The 14,711-nt window shown below is 41.5% G+C and overlaps 1 protein-coding gene and 1 pseudogene across 10 annotated transcripts in view; both read right to left on the minus strand.

Annotated features, from left to right (window-relative positions):
* RHBDD1 (rhomboid domain containing 1) overlaps positions 1–14,711 on the minus strand; it is a 115,350-nt gene that overhangs the window by 29,640 nt on the left and 70,999 nt on the right. The window lies entirely within an intron of this gene.
* LOC115839831 (large ribosomal subunit protein uL29 pseudogene) lies at positions 4,724–5,118 on the minus strand (annotated as a pseudogene).

The following is a 14,711-nucleotide window of genomic DNA, read 5'->3' on the forward strand; positions in this document are numbered from 1 at the left end:
ACATACTAAGTCCATGAAAGCTAAGAGCCCAGTGTATTTAACACAAGAAGCAAAGGAGTTTTAGATACAACCACTCTACTACCAGGGTACCAAGTGCCACCCTACTTGCTATCAAAGAGAACCAGAGGGACCTTTACATTGAAAAGGTAAGAAGGAGGTACTGAAATTCAAGGAATATCATTCCAAATCTGGATTTCCTGCCACTAAATCACTTCCAAGTGATGTGCTTGATTTTATTGATTTTGCTATAACTGATTCTATGTAAGTGTCCTATACACAAGTTTACCTGATTCTTTATCATCTAAACTTACCCTCTGGTATGGTGGTTCTCAACAGATTTTGCCCCCTAAGGGAGAACTGGCAATGTCTGTAGATACTTTTGGCCGTCACAGCTGGGAGGAAGGGTGCACGAGCATCTGGTGGGTAGAGGCCAGATGCTATTCAACATCCCACAATGCACAGGACAGCTCCACCCCAACAAGGAATTATTCAGCCCCAAATGTCAATAGTGCTCAGGTTGAAAAACCCTGCTCCAGAACAAACATGCCTGCAAATGTACACTATTTACATCAGAGAGAGGAGGGCTCAACTTGGGATCCAAGTAACAAACTGTCTTCAAATTTTCTGTACCACAAATATACCAACAGCCTAAATAAAACTACCTTAGTTTTTAGAAAAACATCAATATATTAGTGCACAAAATCTTGTAGACTTAGATATGTAAGAAAGCATATGGACGCCCTCGATGACTTCTTCCTACCTCCTTCCTTCCTTGCCTGGTTTTTCCCATTCTCCTGTTTATTTCTCTCCAGAAGGAGCTCTGTTCTTCACCAATTCCTGCATACTGGAATATTAAGTTTCAAAGATAAATTAACTTTGACAAAATTCCTTTATCAGAAGTAAATGTGAAAGTCTGAAGAATTTAGTGAGCTGGCCTTTTGCCCATATACAGAAATGATTAAAGACTAGACTGCGATTAAATTCTGAGCAGAGTGACATAATTAGCAAATTTATGAATGGGTCTTCTTTTCACAGTTCTACTGTCAGGACTAATTACTTGTATTAATTAGAACTGTCAACACATGAATATGCTTGTTGAAGCCGCTTCCTATGGTAAAATACGAGACTGGTAAATATGAAGACACTTGGAAAGATGCAAAGGCCTTCATTTATTAGCAACTCTAAATGATGCAGAAGCACTGACTGCACAATGAGCCCTGGGGATTGACTGTAAATGGATTCCTAGTTAATGAATTTGTTCTTCCTTGCTTAGGCATTATTCTTGGTTTAGCGTTTGGATGAAATATTCAATATATCACTACTTTAGAAGGACTGTAGCAAGAATAAGGAAAAAATTCTGCAAGTTACTGGAAAAGTAGAGTAGCAGGGATGGTTAAGTTGAGCAAGAGAGAGTTCCTGTCTCGTCTTTGATTAGTCTGAGATCTAGTGTAAAACAAGTTTTGAGAACTGCTTAAGTGAAACGGGAAGGACAGCTGGGGGATTAAAAACTAGAGTTTGAGACCCAGTTTTAACTCTGTGTGACCTTGGGTAAGTGGACAAGTTACTATGCCTCTCTGTGCCTTGGTTTGCTCATCTGAAAAATGGGGACAGCAATAGAACTTGTAGAGGGCTGTGATGAGCCTTAAATGTCAACATATATAAAGGGCTTAGAGCGGTGCCCAGCACAAGCTACGTGCTGGCTGTTACTGTTTTCATAATCATCACCTGGGATGGCAGCAGAAACAGAATTTCGAGCTCCAAGAACGAGATCCTTGGAACAGGACGCAGTGCTTTGCAGTCAGATAGAGTCGAGGTATGAATCCAGGCCTATTACATTTAATTTTTAAGCTTCAATTGTGCCCTACCTCATGAGTCCTTGTAAAAAGTAAATTTAAAGAAATGCATGAAAGGCACTTGCTGTGCCTGGTATATAAAAGAGGCTTGCTAAATATTAGTGCTTAAGCATTCATTACCATTATTATCTTTTTGGAGGAATCTCTGAGAGATGGAAATAAATGCCAAAAGAAAAATTTTAGTAAGTGACCTAAGATGAGTGGAGAGAGCACATGTGAAAGAGGAGAAAGGGAAATGAAGAGGATCTATCGAGGGCCTTCTCTGGGAAGGGTGCCCTCATGCCCTGTCTCAAGCGGCCATCACCACAGCCCCAAGAGGAGGGTTTAACTCCCCAGCCACAGAATCCCCATAAATCCCCTAATTACCTTGTTCACTGGTGAAGGAAAGACAGCTGGGATTCCAACTGGGGCCTGAATGGCTGCGAAGCCCACACTGTGTCAAGGCGTGAACGCCAGGCTGCAAAGGGCTTCATCACAGACTGCGGGGGAAACAGACTCTAAGCTCTTCCTACCTTTTTTCCTTCCCCCGACCTTTACATATATTTAAAAACACAGTCATCAAATTCTTGATAGGCAAAGCTTGTTCCGGCTGGCTAGGTAAACTTTACCTGATAACTACCATAAAATAACTACCATAAGACAATTTTAAATTAAAGCCGGTTAATCAATTTTTTAATCCTGTTAAGTACCAACTTGGCAACGGTCCACAAAAGAGAAAATTATTCTCGTTTTATGCTTTGTCTTCCAGAGACACACATTTCTGACAGTGTGAAGATGGCCCGACTCATGGAGGCTGCAGGGAGCATTTGGGGAATGAATGAGAAGCATCTCCTAGGGTCCCTCCCAATTCAAAAAGCTAATGTTTCTGCATGCAGCAAGATGTCGATGCTAAACTTGATTTCAATTAAAAACCCATTTCTGTACAAATGTTATAAAACTAGACTAATAAAATGTAAGTTGATGACTCCTAATTTTGTCTTAAAAACTATGTGATACCTTAAAGATCAATCTGGCCAAAACTCCACAGCATCAAAATAATCAGTGCATAAAAAGAAAACCTAGTTGTAGGATGTTCTGGATCCATTCACAAGAAAGCTCGGTTAAATGCAAGACGCTGGTAAATCTGCTAGAGTTCCCAATGTCATGTTAGACAGCAAGCGGCTCCCAGGTGCTCCCTGGAGCCCCTTAAAACTTACTTTAAAGGGTAGAGCTTACCCCCTCTACTCTAGTTGCTCACTAGACAGTTCTCGAAGCAAATGCAGGTACCAAAGGATCTTACTGACAGGTAGTGGGGGATATGTGGTAGTAATGGTCAGAATGTGCACTATTACTCTTTGAATAACCCCGTTTATTTTTTTGATTGCATATTATGCTTAAAAATGAACTTGGGGGATATGGTAAAAACAGCTCTGAATGGGGAGTACAATGATGCAGATTCCAGCACTAGCTAAGGGCCGGTTAAGCCGTGTGGCTCTAGCCAACACCCTCTCTTTCTAGGGTGCAGTGTGCCAAGGTGGTTAGGACCAGGCCGTTTCTAAGGCTCTTACAGAGTTATAATCTAAGAATAACTATATTAACAAGAAATCTGTAATTCTTATAAGGCCAAACCGCTGCCACAGGGCTCTTAGGCTAAGGTTGTTTGCACAGTTGCTGAAAGTGTCAACTGAGCTCTCCTCAAATGGCAGTTGTGCTGTCAGGTTATAATCGTCTGTAATTGGTGCTTTCGTGAATTGCAAACTTCCTAACCACTAGAAGGCCTGAAAAAGAATCTCATTCCTCTGTAATAAGAAACATGTTAAAAGGCAAAATAATTAAAAAAGAAAGCACACTATGAGCAATAATCATTAAAACTTACTGCTTGGGTTTCTCTGGTGGCGCAGTGGTTGAGAGTCTGCCTGCCAATGCAGGGGACACGGGTTCGTGCCCTGGTCCGGGAGGATCCCACGTGCCGCGGAGCGGCTGGGCCCGTGAGCCATGGCTGCTGAGCCTGCGCGTCCAGAGCCTGTGCTCCGCAACGGGAGAGGCCACAAGAGTGAGAGGCCCGCGTACCGCAAAAAAACAAAAAACTCACTGCTTTATGTTTACGTTAACATTCCTCATCAGTAAAGACAAGCCTAGAGAACAGAATAGACAAAAAACAAACATGCTATTTTACGATTTCTTAATAGCATGATTTCCAATAAGAATTCGTATGTGAAATATGTCAGTCTTAATGGTTTCTTTTCTTGTCATCGAAACATATTAGGAAACCATCCACAGCTTTTCCTTCCTTCTTTCCATCCATCCATCCCGTTCCTAAATACTCCCAACCATCAGTCACACTTCTCTTTGATTAGCAACCGTTTCACCCAGATAATAGCTATTTTTGTTGATGCCTTCCTAGTTCCCTCCCTCCACCTTTCCTCACTCTCTCTTCCACTTGACTAAGTTTCCTGAAGGCAGAGAATTTGGTTTTTGTTTATCTTCATTTGGGGGGAAGAGAGCTGGCTACCTTGCTCATACGTGGCACAATATGGGTTTTCCAAATATTCTAAAAATTACATAGAAAGAATTTAGAAATCTAGGTAACTACTAAAATGGATGGTACTATCTGTACCTTCAATTAAAAAAAAAGTACCCATTGTCTTCTGCTAGAGCTTCTTAAGAGCGGCGCAGAGAGAAATGGGAACCTCTCTCCGTGGCCCTCAAGGAACTCCCCACCTTAAGACCTAAAGGCCTGCGAGAATCACCAGGGGACCTTATGAAGCAGTCCCAGTACCTGGGCCCACGCTGCCGTCTTTGTGCACCTGCTCTCACCCCGCCCCACCAGCTGTATATTCTGATTTATTGGGGGCCAAGGCACTGACAATTTTTTTTTTTTTTTGCCAGTTTGTTTGTTTTATTGACACCTGGATGCTCGGGCCTTGACCGCGTACTTCTGGAGCGGGTACAGCCGCTCATTCCACTGCTGCTTCTTGGTCTTCAGGTTCTCTTCGTATTTGTTGAGCCGGCGGCACGTGGCACGCGTTTTCTTGGGCCACAGATGCAGGGGCTTGTACTTCTTGCCCTTACAGAATTTCCTGAGGTTCTCTTTCTGAGTCTGGTTAATGATGGTGAGTACACGGGCGATGGATTTGCAAACAACTTGGATCTTGGAAAGTTTGGAAGCCGCGCCGCCCGGTACTTTAGCCACGCGTAGCTGGGACAGCTCCACTTTCAGGTCCTCCAGCTGTTTCAGCAGCTCCTTCTTCTTGCCGCAAAGGTCTCGAGCCTTAATCTTGGCCATGACTGTAGAGTCAGCCTCTGCCGCCTTCTCGGAGGGAAAAAGCGGCACTGATAATTTTTTTTTTTTTTTTTTTTTTTGCGGTACGCGGGCCTCTCACTGTTGTGGCCTCTCCCGTTGTGGAGCACAGGCTCCAGACGCACAGGCTCAGCGGCCATGGCTCACGGGCCCAGCCGCTCCGCGTAATGTGAGATCCTCCCGGACCGGGGCACGAACCCGCATCCCCTGCATCAGCAGGCAGACTCTCAACCACTGCGCCACCAGGGAAGCCCCGGCACTGATCATTTTTAAAAGCTCCCCAGGTGACTGTAACAGGAAGCCAGGACTGAGAACTACCAAAATCTCTGAAAGCCCTCCTCTAGTTACTTAACAAATGCTAGTTAACTATATGCTTGGCCTTTCACTGTCTTACAGGCCTTGCATGCACCCACCATTCATTTACTGACACACACTGCACATCAATGGTTATTCTTTTTTCAGAAATCAAGTGAGGTCACTGCTCGAATAAATTTAATTCTCCTTGATGTCAGTGAGCTGTAGCTTTCATAAATGTCCATTCTCCTTCATTTAATATGGTCTTTTCTAACTTTCCATTGAATTGGAGTATTCTCTCTATAGTTAGCTGAGTGTTACCTGGGGGCTGGAAAACAGCTGCGGATTTCACGTTCCCTAGACTTTCACAGGTCTCCACTGAAGGCCCTGAAAACACTCAACCATGAAATCTGCAGTAGAAATTCCCATAGGAAGTTTAAAGCTGACCAAGAAGTCATTAATAACCTCTACTTGAAAAACTTAATTTGAAACTTTCTGATGAATATTTTACAGAAAACTCTAACTCACTAAAATTTCTAATTTCATTCCAATAGGAATGAGTATGAATACAAAAAAAAGTTCACTAAGCTAGTAAAATACTAGTAGCATTTAGATTATTAATTATATTAATTATTATTATTATTTTTATTTTTTTATTTTATTTTTTTTTTTTGCGGTACGCGGGCCTCTCACTGTTGTGGCCTCTCCCGTTGCGGAGCACAGGCTCCGGATGCGCAGGCTCAGCGGCCATGGCTCACGGGCCCAGCCGCTTCGCGGCATGCGGGATCCTCCCGAACCGGGGCACGAACCTGTGTCCCCTGCATCGGCAGGCGGACTCTCAACCACTGCGCCACCAGGGAAGCCCTAATTATATTAATTATTAATTAAATTATTATGATGATGACCATACCAATACAATATGAAAGGCAAAATGACGTCATGGGTAATAAGTATATAGACTCTGGAACCAAGACTCCTTGTGCTCAAATCTCAGCTCTGTCACTTATTAGCTATGGGACCACAGTTTGCCTTCCTTTGGTTTAGTCTCTTCTCTGAAATGGGTAAACGGTAACACTGCATTGGTGGTTGTTGGATTGAGTGAACACACACGCACATACACACTCATGTGCATACACATGCACACACACTAAACATGCACACATGTCACTTATAATGGTGCCTGGTGTGCTGGAACTCACTCAAATTCCATCTCTCTCCCTGCAACCCAATCCCCACACACAGCAGAGTGAGCTTAAAAGCCAGATTTCATCTTATTGCCCTCCCTACTTAAAAGTCTCAATGGTTTCCCGTTTCCAGGGTCAAGTACAAAACCCTTAAACACAACATACCGGGCCTTTCACAACCTGATTCCCACCCATCTTGCCACTCTGGTCCGACAATGAAAAATATATTGCAGCCACAACTATCGTAGCACCTACAATGGGCCACCCTCTCATCTCAGGGCCTTTGCCCATTTTCTCTGCTTCCCTTGCCCCTTTGTTCACACCCTTCACTAACTTCTCATCACATTCAGGGAAAGACCAAAATCCTTAGATGGCGCATGGTCTGGAGCCCACTAATTCAAATTTAGGATCAATACCTCGATTGCCCCAAACTTAGATATGATACATTCATTCATATGAGAAAGGATGCTCACTCCCTAAATATTTGCCTGCCAATCTTTAAGATAATTAAGGTGATAGCAGATGTTATGACGTCATTACAGTCACTCAAGAGGAAAACCTGTGAATTCTGAGTTTAGAATAAAGAGTATCCTGTCTGTATACCTCTCTCTTCTGTTTGCTGTAGGTGCAATATTTAATTTATTTCCATGTTAAATAGTTGTTTGTCTATTCATGTAACTAAAACAGCAGAGAAAGACACCCTTTTTAGAAAACACAAGTCTGGGTGTTTTTAAGGACAGTGCTCATTTGATCTCATTATTCTGCCAGTTAATTGACAGGAAAGAACATCCTAATTGCTCATTAACTCTGAAGATGTCCCCTTGTCTGGTGTCAAGGTCTAAGAGATACAGGGTACACAGCAGCTGTACAACTGCTGCTGCTTTAGGGGGACAAAGCATTAGGTTTGCACAGTTAAAAAACAGCAGATGTTCTGATATGGGTTTCAAACAATCCCATCTATTACATGGTAGAATTTGGTGGTGAGTTATTTCCCCCTCAGGCTAATAAGATGAACCACATCGCTGATTAAATATTATCTTCTGGGGCCACAAGGTTGTTTTCACGGCTACCGCTTATGGAAATCATTCTTGGTTGGACTGGAAACTGCCCAAATGCCAACTGGTTTGAAAGGCTCTCCGAGAAAGGCATTCCTTGGTGCTCTTTCCCTCTACCCACCCTTGTCCCTACGTGCAAGACCATCTGGTCCTGTGATAATAAGCAAAAGCATAAGAGACACAAGCCATCAACACAGGCCTGCACAGTGACTGTTCAGATCCCTTCCTCAAAGCATACAAAGAAACCCAGAAGTCCAGGAAACAGCTATGCCCACTTAGCAAGAAGCACTGTCTCCATGCTTCCCTGATATATAAAACATTAAGATGATAATAATTAGCAAATAGGGCTGCCAAGGGGTAAGGAAACACTGTCACAACCTGACAAGTGTCATAGTGTCAAAAGCTCTGCTCAAAACGGGCCTCGCTGGCCCTGAGTTATCTAAGCCAGGGGCTCATTTCCCTCCTCACCCCCATGTGTCTCGCCAAAAAGCATCCTCTACACAATGGTAAACTACTTGGGGCTTAAAGTTTATCTTTGTCACAGCACAGTGTGCCAAAAGAAGGGCCCTTCTAACCCCCAGAGACACAGCTTATTTAAAGTTATAATGAAGACAGCAGGTGTTCCATACAGATGTCTCTCCTTTTAGAAGACACCTATTTGAAACACTTTATTCTCCCTTAACCTCGGTGGGCTCAGCTGCATTTTATTTCAGCATCACCCGAGCCAAAAGCAAACTGTTTCCCTTTAGTCTCACTGAGCTGAAAATTAAAAACGACTGGGTTTTGGGTTGTTTTGGTTGATTTGCAGGGAATCCTGGACGCGATGATTCCAGAGTCAACTCCCATTGCTTTCTGGTGACAATGAAAGCAATGCCAGACTCCCCAGAAAGTATGCCAGACTCCCCCGCTTTCCTTGGCGACCCAAACGGCTGAGTGCCAATCACCTCACACCTTCCAGTGAGACGGAGCAGAACAGATCTGAAAGGACTGCACTCGATAAAATGTATGCTGCTTTAACTTTTGTAAACCGTAAAGTCAAATGGAAATGCCTAGTGCCATGGCACTAAAGCAGCCTCAAACTAAGACAGGATCCAGTGTGTTCTGGAACCCTTAAGAAAGAAATCATTGTAGCAGCCAGGGGAGAGCTAGCTACCAGTAATAGGAACCACTGGTCTTCTTGCCCAAAGTGTATGGATACCTTTAGCCTGGAAGGTTGGAGTAGAGATGAGAAGGGAAAGAAGGCAACGAGCAAACAGGAAAAGTGGAGACAGGACGTCGAGGTCCTAGTCTGGATGCTCGGCTCTGCGCAATCTCCCTCAACACACTGACAGACCATAAGTAGCCCACAGAAGCTGGAGGTGAAGGTGTGAGGTGTAGTTTTCTCTGCATTTCTCTACAAAAAATGACCTGATGCCTTGATGGGATGGCACTGTGGAGAATATCAAAGAAGAGGAAGGTCAATGTTAAATATTTTTAGCAATGCATAGGTTTTCATATTTTTTCTTAATAAAGGTTCTCCATGATTTTGCAGACATTTTAGAAAATGGAGTCAAGCCAAAACAAGAAAGTAAGTCACCATAATCTTATTTCTGAGAAATAAGGATGAGTGGCATTTTGCTAAATATTATTCCAATCTTTTTTATAGTACATTTACTAGGTCTTACAAAAATAAATGATTTTCTACTAAGACTACTGCTATATCCTGCTCATTTGACTCACTGTGAACCTGCTTCTATTTTTAGTGGCTAAGTATTATTCTAGATCATGATTTATTTCACCTATTTCCTATTGGGGCATGATTAGGCCATTTGCGAGTTTTCCAAAGCAGATGATTACAATGTAATTTTAATCAGCTTAATATTTATAGTAATCTTAATAACGCTGTGCAATTTTGGTCCTGTCTTGCAACAAAAGTAGATTTAAAAAACACAGATGTGACACAGGAAGATTGCTGGTCCCTAATTGAGATGCTTGAAGATATATAAATATATATTATGCATGACTCTCACATCTGGCTCTCCATAAGGAAGTTCAACAGAATTATAAATAGTTTTGAATCCTTGGAGAACTGCCATGTGATGAAACTAGACCACTTTGAAAGCTATTTGTGATTCTATAATAAATGGAAACCAACATATGACTTGATTTTTCTCACTAGCACAACAACACAACAAAACGGATGAACACGTGCACCTCTGAGTGAGATTCAAGAGGCTGAGTAAACGACAGTGAAAATTCTCACGTGTAGTATTGATAGGTGGGTCCACATAAAATTCTGTCTTAAAGCGCACTTAGTGCAAGCACATTTATTCTTTTTTGTTATGAATCTTTTCTTTTCTAAAAAGAAAGCCACTGAAGAAAAATTGAGTCCTATTTAAATGAACAACGCAAATATCCCTAATTCAAATGTCACTACTTGTCCAGAGTAAAAACAGTATTTTCAAACTCATATGCTATGATTTTTGGTAGAAACAAATCACTGCCCAGCAGATTATTTATGATTGTCTATAGGAAGCATTTTTTTGGTGTGTGTTCTATTAGGTACCTGAGATGCCAGTTTCTTGTCTAAGAAGGGCATTCTTTCCCTAAACAAACTATTTATTTCACAATTTTTAATTAATGTCCGGAATTTTTGCTTAAAAAAAAAGACAACCCAACCAAACAAAAGAACTTAGCCAATCATGTGAGGACAACAGTAAGAGAAATGTCATTGGCATTCTACAAGTAATACTGTCTTTTTAAACGTAGCTAAGACTGTTCTATAGTGACCACACCTACCAAAGAGTTTTCAGTGTTCTGATTTCAGGATGATCGTAATGGCCAATCCACCTCCCAAAACACAAACATAACTCCAGCTCGGCCATGCGGGCTGACTATGTGGAAGGCTACAGACAGGATCATGCTGGTCTCTTCCGTAACTGACCATTCACGACAGCCTAGCAGCGCTTTTTCTGAAGAGGCCCCGACTAGGAATAGAGAAGTCTGGCCTTCTTGCCTGGTGTTTACCACTCAGAATGTGACCCCGGGCCAGCCATTTCATTTCTCTGTGCTTCTATTTCTCAATCTAAAACAATGGCTATAATTACAAATGCTTATTTCGTAGGGTTCTGTGAGGGGATGTGAACCTTCCTAGCACAGTAACCACGAGGGAAGAGGTACTGCTTGTTGACCTGGAAAGAATTCACCAGAACATTTAGTTACAGTGGTTTCTTCTGGGTGCCTGTATTATGGGTAGCTGCAAGGACACATCTCAAATGTGATGTGGTTTTTCTCCGGGTGGTGGGGTTATGGGTCACTTTTTGTCTTCTTTTTGGTGATTTGTATTGATTATTTTCCACCGTGAATGTATTCTGCTTTTATAACCAGCAGGACAAATGCTTATCCAAATTCTGAAAGACCATAATAACCGAGTTCAGGGACCCATCATCACCTGTCTCAGGCCCTCAGCACTGTCCACCCCGGGACATCTGGAATTCAGGGAGGACTTCCTGAAAAGGAGCTGAGTGCTGCTTATTCCCATGGCAAAACAAAAGCAGAATCGCACGGCAACCACAGCACGCATCTAACAGGGGTTAGCACACACACATCAGAGCAGTCTCACACACGTCATCACCTGCCTCCCTTCCTTCTGAAGACCAGAGCACTCTGTCCCTGTGGTAGGAGAAAGCTGAGAGTCCATTTGCAGCCAGCCTGGAAGGCGGATGTGGGAGCTAATTCAGGGGTTCAACTCTGCTCTAGGGTGGACACACAGGAGCCCAAGGAAACGTGGATCCAATCTAGCACCTTCCAGGAAGGTCCTGACCCCCAGGCTCTTCATGCCTGGGGAACCCAACCTACATCACAACAGCATCCCCAGGGCAGGACACCGTCCACAGTAATTGGGCCATAGATATAAATGATGGGATATTAAGTCTCTTGACTTCTCCGAGTCTGTTTCCTCATTGAGTAAGATCAGGTGTCAGATATGCTGACCTCTAAGGTCACTCTCAGTGCCAGTTATGTTTGAAAATGGTTCAGCCTTGTCTCATTCTCCATTATCTACTTTAAAAAGTAATTTAAGTAAATTAAGCAAAGGATTCAAACAATAGGTCCCTCCCCAAGACTGCAGTTATGTGCTTAAAATTATATGCTAAAGTTAGGTGGTATACGTTATCTGTACTTACAATGCTTAGAAAGGAATTAGAAAGGTTCAAATAAAAAAGAATAAAATTTTATTCACTGAAAATATCAACTACTGAGTCTATGAAATAACGTCTCAAAGTCTGGGCCTTCAGCTCAAAAATAAAAAAATAGATACTGTTTTGTTTGGTTTCATATTTTAGTACAGACACAGAGAATTAGAAACCTCTTCACACCCTCAATTGTTTGATTAATAAGAATGTAAAATCCACTATAATTTTAACGCACTATTTGACATCTCTCTTCCTAATTAAAACATTTTATGAAATGGAGTTTCTTAATCACACCTATATTAATAGTTTTCTCCAATTAAGTTTGATCTTATGAAACACTGAATATACACCTCAATAACTTCGAGATTAAAAATTGTATAGATGACCTGAGTATCCAAATCATCATATTAGTAAACTTGATATTCTCTAAAATTCTTACATAACTTAGGGAATCATAGTTGCTGAAGCAGAGAATTTCATAGATGGGTAAGTAAAGTGATCAGCTCATTTCAAAAGTTACTGTATCTCTTTCCTAAATCTAATATATTGGGTAGCTGAAGTGAAGTCAGTCAGTCACTAAAACCTCCTGTCGTTCAGCAGAAAGAACAAGGTTTTTGGTTTGATAGCAAAGAACAAGATTTACTCATTTCCGTACCCTGCAGTGCTTAACAGTACCATACACAAACAAGAGGCTCCAACTGGGATTTCCTGAGGAACAGAATGAATAATGATCCAGGACAACATGATGAGTGTGCAAGGTAATATTTCCGAAACCATCAAGACTTGGTAGTCCACAAAACAGGGTCCACGTGTGGGGGAAGATGAAGGGGACATGGGTAGGTGGAATTAATTCATTAGAGGTTTGTGTATACTTTTATTGCTAAATCTACTCATTAGCATCTGAATGATCCCTTTCAATAAATGGTGATTGTGGGGTTAGGTAGCCGGAGGAAAAATTATAAATTCACATAGAGCTATTAATGTTAATTTCTCAAATATGTTTCAATTTCATGTATCATTATCTTTATTATTTTAGCAGCGGCTGAGCTACAGTTAATCTTTTTAGGTATAAAACCTCCACAGAAGCCTGCTCCTTCCCAATAGGGACCTAAACAGAACTCTGGTCCACTTATTTTATTATTTCTTTTCCTGACTGGGATATATTCACATGTTCTTTTGCAGGTTTGAAACATCATGTATTTACATTTCTTTATATGCACAATTTCACATCTAGATACAGTCTCAAATATCAAACTTTACTCACTGAAATGAATATCTCCAACGTAGAGAGAAGGGAGTAAGAACCTATAATCCAAAGGAAGTGTTCTGCAATGAAACTGCTTTTAGGGAATCTGGCAGATGGCGCTTTTTCATTACAGAGAACGTTTTCCTGGGGGAAAACACACCAAATTACTTTAAAAAAAGAAGTGGTCACATGGAATGAGCTGTACCTCTCTGTCCTGGCCTGCAACACGCCTGCAAAGCCAAGCAGGCCGGCCGTGATCATTTGCATATGTTAAAAATCGCCAACTGCATTATGCCTGCACTGGGCCAGTGAAGGCTCAAATAATCATGCAACTGACGCAGATACCACCATCAAATGCATGTATTTATCAATTTAGATCTGCCTTAGACAGCTGTGTGAATTTATCTTCCAGAAATGATCTTTCATCCGTCAGCCCTGAGACCTAGATGACAAACACTCGCCAATATTCCTGACATTTCTCAATACCCGCATCTCTTTCTAGCTACGCCCGTCCTGCTCAGTCCATTACCACAGAATGGAAGAGGAATAAGCTTTGAAGAGGACCCAGTTCAACTCTCTTATTATAAAAAATAATAATAAAACAAAGGTCTGATCAGATCCAGTGACTCACACCTCAAGTAAGGTTAGTTCACTGATATTCCAGGACTGAAGCTCAGACCACTAAATTCCCATCCTTTTCTCTTTGTACCACACAATGAAAGATTAAAAGAACATGTACATAATTTATTCCATTTTTTTCAAAATTTTTCATACAACAATAAACAAGACAGATGTCATTTTTATTTACCTTGGGGTAGCCTCAATAAAAAGCAAAATATACAACACAGTTAAAATAAATTCTCTTTCTGCTTTTTATTTAAAATGTATCTGAATTGGCCCCTATGAACATATATGCCTATAAACAGGATTCAAAGATATTGTCAAGTGATCTTTTAATAATAAAAGCCCTAGATATTAATTCAGAACCCAGATACTCTTTTCCAATATGGCTCTCCTGGTAATTTTACATGTAAAGACTTAGAGACAAAGCAGCAACCAGTTTCATTCTGAAGCCAAGACCTTTGTCGTATGTCCCACCACAGCTTCACATATGGCTAGCCAGCAACCCCAACTGTACAATGTGGGGAGTGGGTGACAACTCTGCTTGATTTTCACAAGAGAGCCAAAGTGTGATTGTGGCCATTTGCCTTTCAGAAGAGTCTAAGAAAAGAAGCACACGTTACTCCACATGTCACAAGGATTTCCAGTTTTAACCAGTACACATGCTCCAGACTGGCAGATAGAAGTTGAAAAGGACACAGCTTTGTACCCAGCCACCCGCTGAACTTGGTGGCAGGCTATTTAAAAAAAAAAAAAAAAAAAAAAAAGGGCACAAATTATACATGGAAGGACGTGGGGGAGAGGGGAGAGGAAAATGCAATGAGCTAATGTTCCTAGCTGGCATCTGCCTTTTGACTCAAAGAAAGGAGATGGCTCTCGTCCAAAATTTTTCTATTATTGTGGTATCAGCTGCCTCTTGGATTCGTTTATAAGAACTGAGACTGCCAACAGAACAAGACAAGATTTCTGTTAATGGTAGTAAATGTGCAAGCTTCTTGAAATAATA

The sequence above is a fragment of the Globicephala melas genome, chromosome 7 (assembly GCF_963455315.2).
Source record: "Globicephala melas chromosome 7, mGloMel1.2, whole genome shotgun sequence".
NCBI classification, from domain to species: Eukaryota; Metazoa; Chordata; class Mammalia; order Artiodactyla; family Delphinidae; genus Globicephala; species Globicephala melas.